The 12,410-nt window shown below is 40.5% G+C and overlaps 1 protein-coding gene and 1 pseudogene across 4 annotated transcripts in view; both read right to left on the bottom strand.

Moving 5' to 3' along the window:
- Window positions 1-12,410, bottom strand: part of Anks1b (ankyrin repeat and sterile alpha motif domain containing 1B) — a 1,067,094-nt gene that overhangs the window by 601,027 nt on the left and 453,657 nt on the right. The gene's annotated exons all lie outside the window — the stretch shown is intronic.
- LOC129691807 (small nucleolar RNA SNORA17) lies at window positions 11,107-11,225 on the bottom strand (annotated as a pseudogene).

Raw genomic sequence — 12,410 nt, 5'->3', positions numbered from 1 at the left:
ATTTTCTCAACTCAGGTTCCCTCCTCTCTGAAGACTCTAGTTTATGTCAAGTTGACACAAAACTAGCCAGCCCAGTACAGTACAAAGAGACGCTAATCAATCAGTTGATGATAGTGAAAAGTTGTATAATTAAAAATTTTATGACACAGTTGATATAATACTTCAGGCTATTCAATTTTCACAGAAGATCACAAAATCAAACACACAGCATTCCTCTTAATAATCGATTTTGAAAGTTGCAACTTTAAGTTGCCTTTCATTCAGCTAACATTTATTAAACAGCTGCCATTTGCTACACCCAGAGGATACAGAAGCTAATAACAGAATGTCCCTCCAAAGTTAAAGTATAATTAAGGCAGTTCCATTTTTTTATTCTTTATACAGTCCAAGGAATTGGTGGCATTAGTTATTATTCCCAAGTACCATATGCTGGAATTAAATCATGAGAATTAAGTAAAGTTTTATGGAACATTTTCTAGGATCTAAGAATCTAGTTGGTATTTGTAGTGAACTTTGATTTTCTTTTTTAAGGATTTTAATTAATCCCCAAATAGCAAGAAAAGTCAATTTGAACATAAAAGTTAAAATCATGGAGCACTTACAGATATAATCTGTACGCTCTGTCGGTCATGGATTACTCCCTACAGGAGCCTTCTGGGTTTTTCCAACAAGGGTATTAATCATTTTCCCATTCTTCTTGCCTACCAATGCTTAGAACATTATACTTTAAAAAAAACTTCAGTTCTTTGTCCCTGAGATATATGTACATTTTCCAAAAATCAATCCATGCTTTAATTTTAATATTCTTATTTATAAAAGTGAAAAATAAAAAGAGCAAATGTAAGATTCATGTAATAAAGTTCACTATACACTCACTTTCTTCATAATTCAACCTTCCATTCATTAGAGATTTCCTTGCTCAAAAATGTTTGGTAATTCAATCACTATCTTCAGAGATCATTTTCTTATAGAAACTTGAATACAGTATCTCTTCTACATTGTTGCATTTTATTGTTAAATTAGATATCAAAAATCTGTAGACGGCATGAAATGATCACAATATGCCTATTCGTTCATTTCATTACTTTAAAAAGCTTGAGAGGCAAAATATTGTTAAATAGGAGCATGTGTGTCATTTGTTATTATGACACAGCTCGGGAACAGAATTCAGATTAGTACCCACACAAGATTCAGTTGGAAGTATGAAAGATGAGGGTTTAATGTCAGGCTTGTTTTCTCATGAAACGTCTGCCCTTGGGGCCACTTAATCTCAGTTTCACATTCAATGTCCTTTCCAGTACACTCCATAGCAGCCATTAAAGAGCCACAAGCTATTGCAGGGGAACTAATAGAAGCAAATATGTCCATCAGTCAAGCTTTTGTTTTGTTGTGTTGTATTGTGTTTTGTTCTCCTTTATATACAGGCAAGACTGCTTTCCCACTAACGCTCTTTCCCATGAGCCTTCTAAAGGTCAAAGCTACCGGTGCATATGGTCTCCACCGAAATCTTCCTTAAATATATGCTTCCAAACCTCTAATTGCATTAGAACACAACTTGTTATATAATTATGAAGATAAATAGGCTAATTTTGCTGCATTAATTTATCCTACAAATATTGCTGAGCGCACACTTAATGGCAGATACCAGGGTGAGTGCTGCAACAGCAATAAAGAAGTGACATTCCAGCGCTTCAGTGGGAGGAGAAATGATGAAAGGGAAGAGACAGTGCAGCAGACAGAGATGCAGCCAGGGAGCACAAAAGTCAGGGAAGCCAGCAGGTGGGTCTCCCCCCAGGGAGGGCACCAGAAAAGCTTCCCTCACAGCTGAGCGGAATATCTCGGGGAAGAAGAGGCAGAAGACACACAAGCAAACACACACACACACACACACACACATACACACACACAGAGATGCATACACAGAGAGATGCATGCACACATGCACAAACCCGCACACACAACACGCGCCACAAACATGCATGAAACTCACAAGAGCACTCGTACCATACTCACATACCCACACACCACACACACATGCATGCACAAACACACATGTGTGTATGCATGTACACATACACATGCATGCATGCATACCCAAGTGCACATATGTACACATACATACAAGCACACATACACACAAAACACAAGGCATGAACACTCATACAGACACAAGTGCACACACACTCACATGTATACACATGAAAGAGCACACACACACGTAACACACACATGGACACACAAAGATGAAGAGAAAGGTCAAAACTCTACAAGGCTCACTATGACTATAATGCAAAGTATATGAAAGTTATGTTGCGTTCAGAAAATGAAATGTTGAAAATTGCAGATACATAAGGACTCATATTGCCACACAAAAGATTTTGTTCTTTATTCAAAATATTTTAAGGAACTATACTGACAAGGAAGAATGCGTTTTACTTATGTTATCCTTTAGTAAACTCATTTTAGCGTTGAAAGAAATGCTGAAAAAGCATTTGACAAAATCCAATACCCATTCAATGTTTAAAGTCTTGGAAAGATCAGGGATACAAGACACATATCTAAACATAGCAAAGGCAATATACAGCAAGCCTATAGCCAACATCAGACTAAATGGAGAGAAACTTAAATCAATCCCCCTGAAATCAGGGACAAGGCAAGGCTGCCCACTCTCTCCATATCTCTTCAACATAGTACTTGAAATCCTAAGTAGACCAATAAGACAACTAAAGGAAATCAAGGGGATGCAAATCAGAAAGGAAGAGGTCAAAGTGTCACTATTTGCAGATGATATTATAGTATACATGAGCAACCCCAAAAATTCATCCAGAGAACTCCTTCAGCTGACAAAACACCTTCAGTAAAGTGTGACTGGATACAAAATTAACTAAAAAAAAAAATCAGAAGCCCTTCTGTATACCAAAGACAAAAGGGCCGAGAAAAAAATTAGGGAAACAACACCCTTCACAATAGCCACTAATGACATAAAGTACCTTTGTTTGACTCTAACCAAGCAAGTGAAAGACCTGTTTGAAAAAAAAATTCAAGTCTGTGAAGAAAGATATTGAAGAAGATATCAGAAGATGGAAAGATCTCCCGTGCTCATGGATCTGTAGGATTAACATAGTGAAAATGGTCATCCTGCCAAAAGCAATCTACAGATTCAATGCAATTCCCATCAAAATACCAACAACAGTTCTTCACAGAACTTGAAAGAAAAATTCTTAACTTCATATGGAAAAACAAAAAACTCAAAATTGGAAAAACAATCCTGTACAACAACCAATTGTCTGGCGGTATTTCCATCCCTCATCTCAAGCTGTACTACAGAGCAACAGTAATAAAAACTGCATGGTACTGGCATAGAAACAGAATGGTGAATCAATGGAATTGAAATGAAGACCCAGAAATAAGCCCACACACCTATGAATATTTGATTTTTGACAAAGAAGCCAAAACCATACAATGGAAAAAAGACAGCATCTTCAACAAATGGTGCTGGTCTAACTGGATGTCTACATGTAGAAAAATGAAAATAGATCCATGTTTATCACCCTGTACAAAACTAAAGTCCAACTGGATCAAAGACCTCAACATAAAACCAGACACACTAAATCAATTAGAAGAAAAAGTGGGGAAGAGTCATGAACTCATTGGTACAGGAGACAACTTCCTGAATAGAACACCAACAGCACAGGCTCTAAGATCAACAATAAATGAGACCTCATGAAACTGAAAAGCTTCTGTAAAGCAAAAGACACTGTCGTCAGACCAAAAATGACAGTCTACAGACTGGGAAAGGTTCTTCACCAACCCCATTCTGACAGAGGGCTAATATCCAGAATATATAAAGAACTAAAGAGGTTAAAAAGCAACAAATCAAGTAATCCAATTAAAAAAATGGGTTCCGGAGCTAAACAGAGTATTTTCAACAGAGGAATATCAAATGGCAGAGAAACACTTAAAGAAATGCTCAACGTCATGAGTCATCAAGGAAATGCAAATCAAAACGAACCTGAGATTTCACCTTACACCCTTCAGAATGGCCAAGATCAAAAGCTTAAGTGACAACACATGCTGGCGAGGTTGTGGAGAAAGGGGAACCTTCTCCATTGCTGGTGGGAATGCAAACTTTGGAAATCAATCTGGAGCTTTCTCAGACAATTAGGAATAGTGCTTCCCAAGATCCAGCTATACCACTCCTAGGCATATATCCAAAAGATATTCAAGTACATAACAAGGACATTTGCTCAACCATGTTTGTAGCAGCTTTATTCGTAATAACCAGAACCTGGAAACAACCTAGATATCCCTTAATGGATGCATGGATACAGAAATTGTGGTACATATACACAATGGAATACTACTCGGCAATTAAAAATGAGGAAGTCATAAAATTTGCAGGCAAATGGTGGGAACTAGAAAAGATGATCCTGAGTGAGCTATCCCAGAAGCAGAATATATACTCACAATATATACACACAATATATACTCACTTAAAAGTGTATTCTAGATATATAATACAGGATAAACCTACAAAAAATCTGTACACCCAAAGAAAGAGAGCTAGAAGGAGGACCCTGAGTAAGACGATCAATCCTCAGTACTGCAAAAGGGATGGACATTGGAAGAAGGAGAAAACAGGACAGGAGCCTACCATGGAGGACCTCTGAAAGACTCTATTCAGTATTTTATAAAAGCAGATGCTGAGATTCATAACCAAACTTTGGGCAGAGTGCAGGAAATCTTAGGAAAGAAGGGGGAGATAGTAAGACCTGGAGAGGAGGGGAGCTCCACAAGGATAGCAACAAAACCAAAATATCTGGGCACAGAGGTCTTTTCTGAGACTGATACTCCAACCAAGGACCATTCATGGGTATAACCTAGAATCCCTGCACAGATGCAGGCCATGACAACTCAGTCTCCAAGTGGGTACCCTAGTAAGGGAAACAGGGACTGTCTCTGACATGAACTCAGCGGCTGGCTCTTTGACCACCTCCCCTGGATGGGGAAGCAGCCTTGCCAAGCCACAGAGAAAGACAATGCACCCAGTTTGGATGAGACTGGATAAGCTAGGGTCAGATGAAAAGGGAGGAGAACCTCCCCTATCAGTGGACTTGGAGAGGGGCTTAGAAGGAGATGAGGGAGAGAGGGTGGGATTGGGAGGGGAGAAGGGAGGGGGCCACAGCTGGGATACAAAGTGAATAAACTGTAATTAATATAAAAATTTAATTAAAAAAAGAAAAAATGCTGCCTGATTTTTGGAGAAAACATTTGCCAACCCACACCATTTAAAATAAACCATTTTCAGACATGCATTGCTTTAGTGTGCAATACAACCATAGGCACAGTAAGTACCTACTTCTTAGCCTGTGTGGTTGGGTCTTACTGTGTGAGCAGCTGAGATTGGTAAGGAGGGAGTTTTTCTGTATCCAAACAATGTATTTGCAACTTGAAGGAAGGTCATCAACTCACATTAGGCTTTATGAAAAGTTAAAGCAAACCTCATTTATTCTGACCATGGAGATCTGGGAGATTCTATCAAATAAGCATGCCCTACCTCAACTATCACAGAATGCAGTGGCTGAGAGGGAACAAATGATTCACTCAAGGTTATACTTAGAAGAAATCTAGGGACACACAAAGAGTGCCTCAACAACACAGAGTACTGGAGCTGCTGTATTGAAAAGATTATTTCTATGAAAATTAAAGTTACAGCAATGAGAATAAACAATAGTGGTGGTAAGACAACTGGCAACTGAAAACACTGACTTCAGTTTTAACATGGGTCTATCCTAATTCCTTAACTACACAAGCAGAATTCTGCTAAAGCTTCTCCGTTCAAGGAGGAGTTTTCACAAGGACAGTGAAGTTACAAAGGAGCCTGCCAAGGGTCCCTGCGTCAGTGGGAACCCCCCTGCATGACATTTCTTATCCACAGCTACTGTTTCTCATGCATTTACTTACTTATAAGACTCATGAAACCACAGCTTCGGGCCCAAATCAAGATGCTGACTTTTGTAAAGCCTAGGAGCAAAAAGTGTTTTCACCTTTTTAATAGTTGAAAAAAAAAATCACAGAATTTTTTTACTGACATGTGAGAACTGTCAGAAAGCACAAACAGCTTTATTGAGCTTGGCCGAGTTTTTTCATTAGCATACTGCTCATGGCTGTTTTCTGTTATAATCACAGAGTGAGTAGTTGCCACAGAAACCGTAGGACTACCAAAGCTACATTACTTTAGTTTACTTTCTGGTCTTTTACAGAGAAAGTTTGTGGCCCCTGAAAAAGAGTTATTAAAGAATGCCTCTGAGCAGCTGAAATAGAAGACAATGGAATGACCACCAAGATGCGAGACTCAGGGTGCAGCATTTTCAGAACCTCCACACCATGAAAAAGACTGCTTATTCCCAAATCAGATGAAACAAGAATCCCCATCCCCATCCTGCAAAAAAAAAATCATTTTTCATGGTCTCCCACTCCATGGTGCTTTTTATCCGTCACTGCATGCCCTGGATCCTTAGGCATGGGGCTCTCACAGCTGGGGGTTGGACCATTCCTGGCACACTGAAGCTACAGTTATTCAGGTAGGTAGAGGAGGACCAGGCCCGGGGGAAGGGGCAGTGGCCAAGAATCCTGTGCCGTAAGTGAAGGAAGTGAAGGATGTGAGCAGAGGTGATAGATCAGTGGCTCAAAGCCAAAGCATGAGCTCGGTTACCCCACAGATCTCATGGCAAAGCAAAACCAGACATGAAAACATGATTTAGACCGACAAGCAGTAAATCCAAGCACAGCGCACACCCGACAGTAGGGCCCGTTGTGATCCATTTGGTGTACAGCAAAGAACTCACCCAAGAACTGTTCAGAATTTACCAGTGTCTTGGTGGGGGGGGGGGTGTAGTTGGCACACACACTTGCTTTGGATTGTCCTCCCCGGACAGACCCTGTAACAGGCATGTTGTGGTACGTAGGATGGGACTGAAACACATTCTGATGCAACATTAGGAAATATATGCCATCACGGTAGACCACAGGGATGCAATCCGCTTCTCACTAAAATGAGAGGGGTTCCTGACTAGGTAATATGATATTTCTTCCAAACTTTCCCTAAGCTTCAAAGATCCATTTTATGTTTCCTTCAATAGTTTCAAACTATTTAAACTAACGGGCATTTGAAATATCCTCTTATTTAAATTAAAGTTGATTTTAAATCATTTGAAATTGCCTAATTTAATTATAAGGGATTTGAGACACGTTCTAATCAAATGTCAAGCAGAGCTGGAGGGACACACTGGTGTCAGGACAAAGACTAAGGGGCACTAGCGAAAGTCAATGGTTGCATTAAATAAATTAGCCAGGTGAAACCAAGATTCAGAATGAGTTCTCAGAGAAGATTGCTGCATGCCAGAAAATTATTTGTGACACTAATAGAACTACATGCAGATGACAAACGTTTTAGACACAGGCACACTCTCTCAATACAATGAGGTGTTTTCATAAGCACTTTTTTTTTTGAAAAAAAAAAAAAAAAGTCAGATGGTAAAAAATGAACAGCCTGAGTATTTTGAGGGCCTTAATCAGTATAAACTGGGTTTATGTATTTGTGTCCTTGGTGAAATAGTTTCCTTATTCCTACGCTAACTAGGCATTCCCCTATGCTACTGTGGCTTTATCTCTTACTTCTACAGTCCTTTACAGGTGGCTATGTTGGCCCTCACTGAGCCTTCATGTTTTATATTCTGGGAGCATTGAACAGCTTCATTTACTATGCTCCTATCAGTTTGTTCCACAAATGAAGAGTGAGCATGAGCTATCTGCCTAGCGCTGTTCTTCTGGAGACAAATCAGAGGACCAAAAGAGAAAAGAAACAGTTTTTAGCCATTTTAAATACAAAATTTGTTCCGCCTTTAACTTTAGAATGTCCCCCAAAGTGTTTTTGAAATAGCCCATCATTATAAATACTGCCAAAGGTATAAAGGAGGACACACACACTGTTGAAGTAGGTTAATATATGGACACCATGGAAACCAAGTGGGTCTTTCCAGATCCATATTATAAAACAACCTTAAGCACAGACCTGAAATACTTGCATATTTATGTTTATTAAAACAAAACAACCAAGAGTCAAGTTATGAACTGAGCTCAGGTGCTCATCCACAAATGTACATAGGAAGGAAATATAGCATGCACATACAATGGTTTCTTCAGCCTTGAAGAAGAAAAAGTATACCATCTCCAATAAAATGGATGGCATGGAGGTGATCATGTTAAGTGATGAAATTCCAACTCAGAAAGGCAAATGTCCCATATTTCTTTTCATATGTAGAATCTAGATGTTTGTCATTATTGATTAGCTATTTTTGATTACTAAAATATGGTGCCACTTCTTCCTCCTGCTCCAGTTCATTCCTTAGGAAGGTCATGACTCTTTTTTTTACACCGGAGCAGTCATTGTTATATGTTGAACAAATCATGGAGCCCATTGCCCCATATGCAAAGTGCTAATGTTCCTCAGCTGCCCTGATCTCTTGTCACTGGCTTTGATACCCATGCCTGGTGGCTAAAAACTTTCCAAGCTCATGTTATGACTCATATGATGGCCTCCCTTCATCCCCTTTTGACGGACTGTGGATTTCTTTCTCCCTTTGGTTTTGTCTAAATCGAGCAATTTTAGTTTTTGAGAGCACCCTACAATAACACGGTCATTTTCACCACTTCTGTAGATTTATTCTTAGTTTTGTTTAATCTACCGCCTTAATTGCATTGATGGAGGCATAAAAGTAAATAAATCAGATCCATTTAGCTTAGAATTCTCAGTGAACTCTCTTTCTTCCTTCCCCCACTTCTCTGCTTCTGCCTCTACCAGGGGTCAAACACAGGCCCCACACATGCCTGGTGAGTACTCTCCCACTGAACTGTATTTCCAGCCTTGTCCTTACTATTCTAAGAACAGCAGAGAAAAGGGACATGAAGCATTCCAACAATGTTTTTGTTAAAGATACTTATAAATCTGGGTGGCGGTGGTGCAGGTCTTTAACCCCAGCACTTGGGAGGTAGAGGCAGGAAGATCTCTGAATTTGAGGGCAGCCTGGTCTACCGAGCTAATTCTAGAACAGCCAAGGCTACACACACACACACACACAAAAAAAAAAAAAACCATATCAAAACCCCAAAATATTATTAAAAACATTATCTATCTTCTCTTTTTTTTAATAAAATAAAAAAATTCTCATGAGATGCAGGGTGTGTGTGTGTGTGTGTGTGTGTGTGTGTGTGTGCGCGTTGTATTAATATTTTTAAAATCTGTTCTAATGGTGTAGAATTCTTAAACTCAGGTAGGTAAAATGGCAGCAAGTTAATGCCATTTATTTATGAGTGGATGTTGTTCTGGGTATTTGTGATTTGTTATATATTAAAGATTATATCACTGGTATTACAAGTAGATAGTACCTAGGCATGGTAGAACATCCTTTATTTCCCAAACTACAAAGGCAGAGCTACATAGATATGTCTAAAAAAATGATAGAGATAGAAAATGGGGGGGGACATGTTGCTTTTATTCTTTCCCTTTTGTGAACTTCAGATGCAAGTATGGTCTTAGAGTCAATAAGGAGTGTGTGCCAAAATTAAAACATATATATATATATATATATATATATATATATATCTGTTTTAATTTTAATTCTGTATATATATATATATATATATATATATATACAGAATTAAAATTGAGTAATCCTCTCATACAGATCCCAGATTATAATTTTTTTTAGCTTTGTATTGGTTCTTTGTGAATTTCATCACATCATATACCCCAATCCTGCTCATTTTCCCCTCCTTCATTCCTACCCTCCACCCTTACAACCTCTCCCACAACAGAGATAAAAACTTATGTGGAAGCTCTGTCTGACAGTATTCCCTTTTGTCCTCACTTCTTTGTTTGCAAATGTTCATTGTAATGAATCTTGGTCTGGTATGAGGTCTCTGTCTTCTGCTACTCTATCAATACTGGAACCTCACTGGGACTCCTCTCAGATACTCTGTTGTTTCCTTGTGTCATGAAGACCCTGTAGTTTTTTATCTGTAGGACAGGCCCTTCCATGCAGTTCATCAGTGGGCTAGATGTTGGAGTGGACCAACTCATAGCCCTGTATCCAGGCCTCAGAGCTGGTCAGCCTGCTGACTCTCCTGTGCTCCCATTCACAGGACAGGTTTACCAGCAATCCCCGAAACCAGTACCCAGCTCTACCCTGCTGCCTAGGCTAGGTGCAGCAAGGGGCAGGGACAGCTCTCCTGTTCTCATGACCCCAAAGCCAGGTCTCCTAACTTGCCAGAGGTGGTAAGGGGTAAGAGGGGAGGAGGGCATCTCTCCCTCATTCACACCTCTACATGGGCAATAAGTGGTAGAGCCAGCTTTCCCACACTCATATCCTCAAAAGTGGCTCACCTGCAAGTCCCACAATGAAGAAGGCCCCCTGTCCCAAGTATTGCAGCTGGATAAGGGCAGGGTCCAGCCTGGCCTTTGGTGGTAACAGACCCCTGCTACTGCAGGGCCATGGACTCAGACGTGTCCCTTCCACGTGGCAGCACAGGCCAAGAGCTCACCATGTTCTCAGGTGGCATTACCAGCTAGTCTAGTCTCCAGTTCTACCTCTCTTCATTGTACACACATCCTCCTGTTTCTCTTTCTCTTCCATTTCTCCTCCACTTACTTGATCCTTGGTGCCTGGGGTCTCTGAGTGTCTGGAGTTCTCTCAGGCATGGTCTCAGAAGTGCTCTGCTCTGCTCGTGCATTATGGTGGCAGGCAGGGATCATATAAGGCATAGTCTGCTCCCCTAGGCTTTCCTGGCATAGCACTGGTGGTCATCTCCAGCTAGTTCCCTGTCCAGGAGTCATGGTGCCAGAATGGTGGTCATCTCGAGCTCATTCCTAACTCAGCCAACCAGAGTGGTCCCTTGTGAGGGTCATCTGCTTCAGGCTCACTCCCCTCTGGAGGCCATGGCCCCAGGTGGGGTTCTCCTAATCTTCAGCTTGCTCCCTGTCCCGGGAGCCCTCTGGGCCTGCCTGGTGCCAGACTGGTGGTGGCCTCAGGCTCATTTCTTTCAGGGAATGTTGGGCTACTAATCATTCAGATAGTCATAGGTCAGAACACAGAACTTAGACATAGCATCTCTCCTCTGACACATAGTGGCACAGCAGACACATTTGCAGGACCTCTAGGGGCAGGATCATAATTATTATATGGATAAAATGAAAGTAAGTCAATATAAAATTACAAGTGGAGCTTGGTGTTTAACATTTCTCAAGCCTCACCTTTGCACCAATGGGAAATTTTCTTCAATATATAGAGAGCATTGACTGAAAACTGACAGACATTGATTTAAAGAGTGTTGAAAGGCAATACAAGTGAGTAAACTATGGAGACAAAAAAATCAAACATTTATGGATTTTACTCTTTTTAAAAAATAATTAAATTAATGTATTGATGTTAACATATATTCTCTAAAGAAACAGAAGTGAAAGAATGGAAATATTGTTAAAAGGAGGATTTATTAGAGTGGCCTACAGATCCCGGTCTGGGTGGTCTGACAATGGCTGTCTCCTGATGGAAAGTTCAAGTATTCAGTAGTTCAGAAGAGAGGCTTGAGGCTTGAGTTTCTGCAGGTCAGTCTGGTGGTAGTGTCCAGGATGATCTGAGCTACTGCTGATTTTCTGTCTATGCTGGAATCTAGCCACAGCAACAGTGTAAATAAACTTACCAACAAGAGTGAGGACAAGCAGGCAGAAAGCAAAAGCTTCCTTTTTCCATGTCTTTTTACGAGGACTGCCACCAGAAAGTGTGGCTCAGATTTAGGGTGAGCCTACCTACCTCAAATAATAATAATAATAATAATATAATAATAATAATAAATATTAATATATTATTATGTATTACTGCTAATATGTTATAATATTAATAATATATTATTATAACATAATAATATAATATAAATTATAAATATGTTATTATATTATAAATAATTAAGAAAATCCCTCACCCCGATCCCTGCCCTTCAACACCTGCAGCAAGCAGGAAAGCTGGGCTTGGGGTCATGAGAGCAAAAGAGCTGTCCCTGCCCCTCATGGGCTGTAGCATTCAGGAGAGCAGGCCCTCCACCTTGCCTGGACAGCACAGTAGAGCTGAAGCCCTGGTGGTGGGGGCGCAGGTGAGCTGACCAGGAGAGCAAGAGCATGGGAGAGCCAGTCCCTGAATCACGGAAGTGGGAGAGCCCTGGCTGTCACCTGCTGCAGACTCAGGAGAGAGGGTCCTGCACCTCACCTTGACAGCACCACAGAACTGGCCCTGCTTGACATGTGAACAAGTGAGCTAGCCCCTAGAGCAGGAAAGTGGGAGAGCTGGCTCCGCCCCCTG

Source organism: Psammomys obesus, unplaced genomic scaffold, assembly GCF_907164565.1.
Source record: "Psammomys obesus unplaced genomic scaffold, mPsaObe1.curated_primary_1811, whole genome shotgun sequence".
Lineage (NCBI taxonomy): Eukaryota > Metazoa > Chordata > Mammalia > Rodentia > Muridae > Psammomys > Psammomys obesus.
Note: the sequence above shows the minus strand (reverse complement) of the source record. Positions and strands in the feature narration are given on the sequence as shown.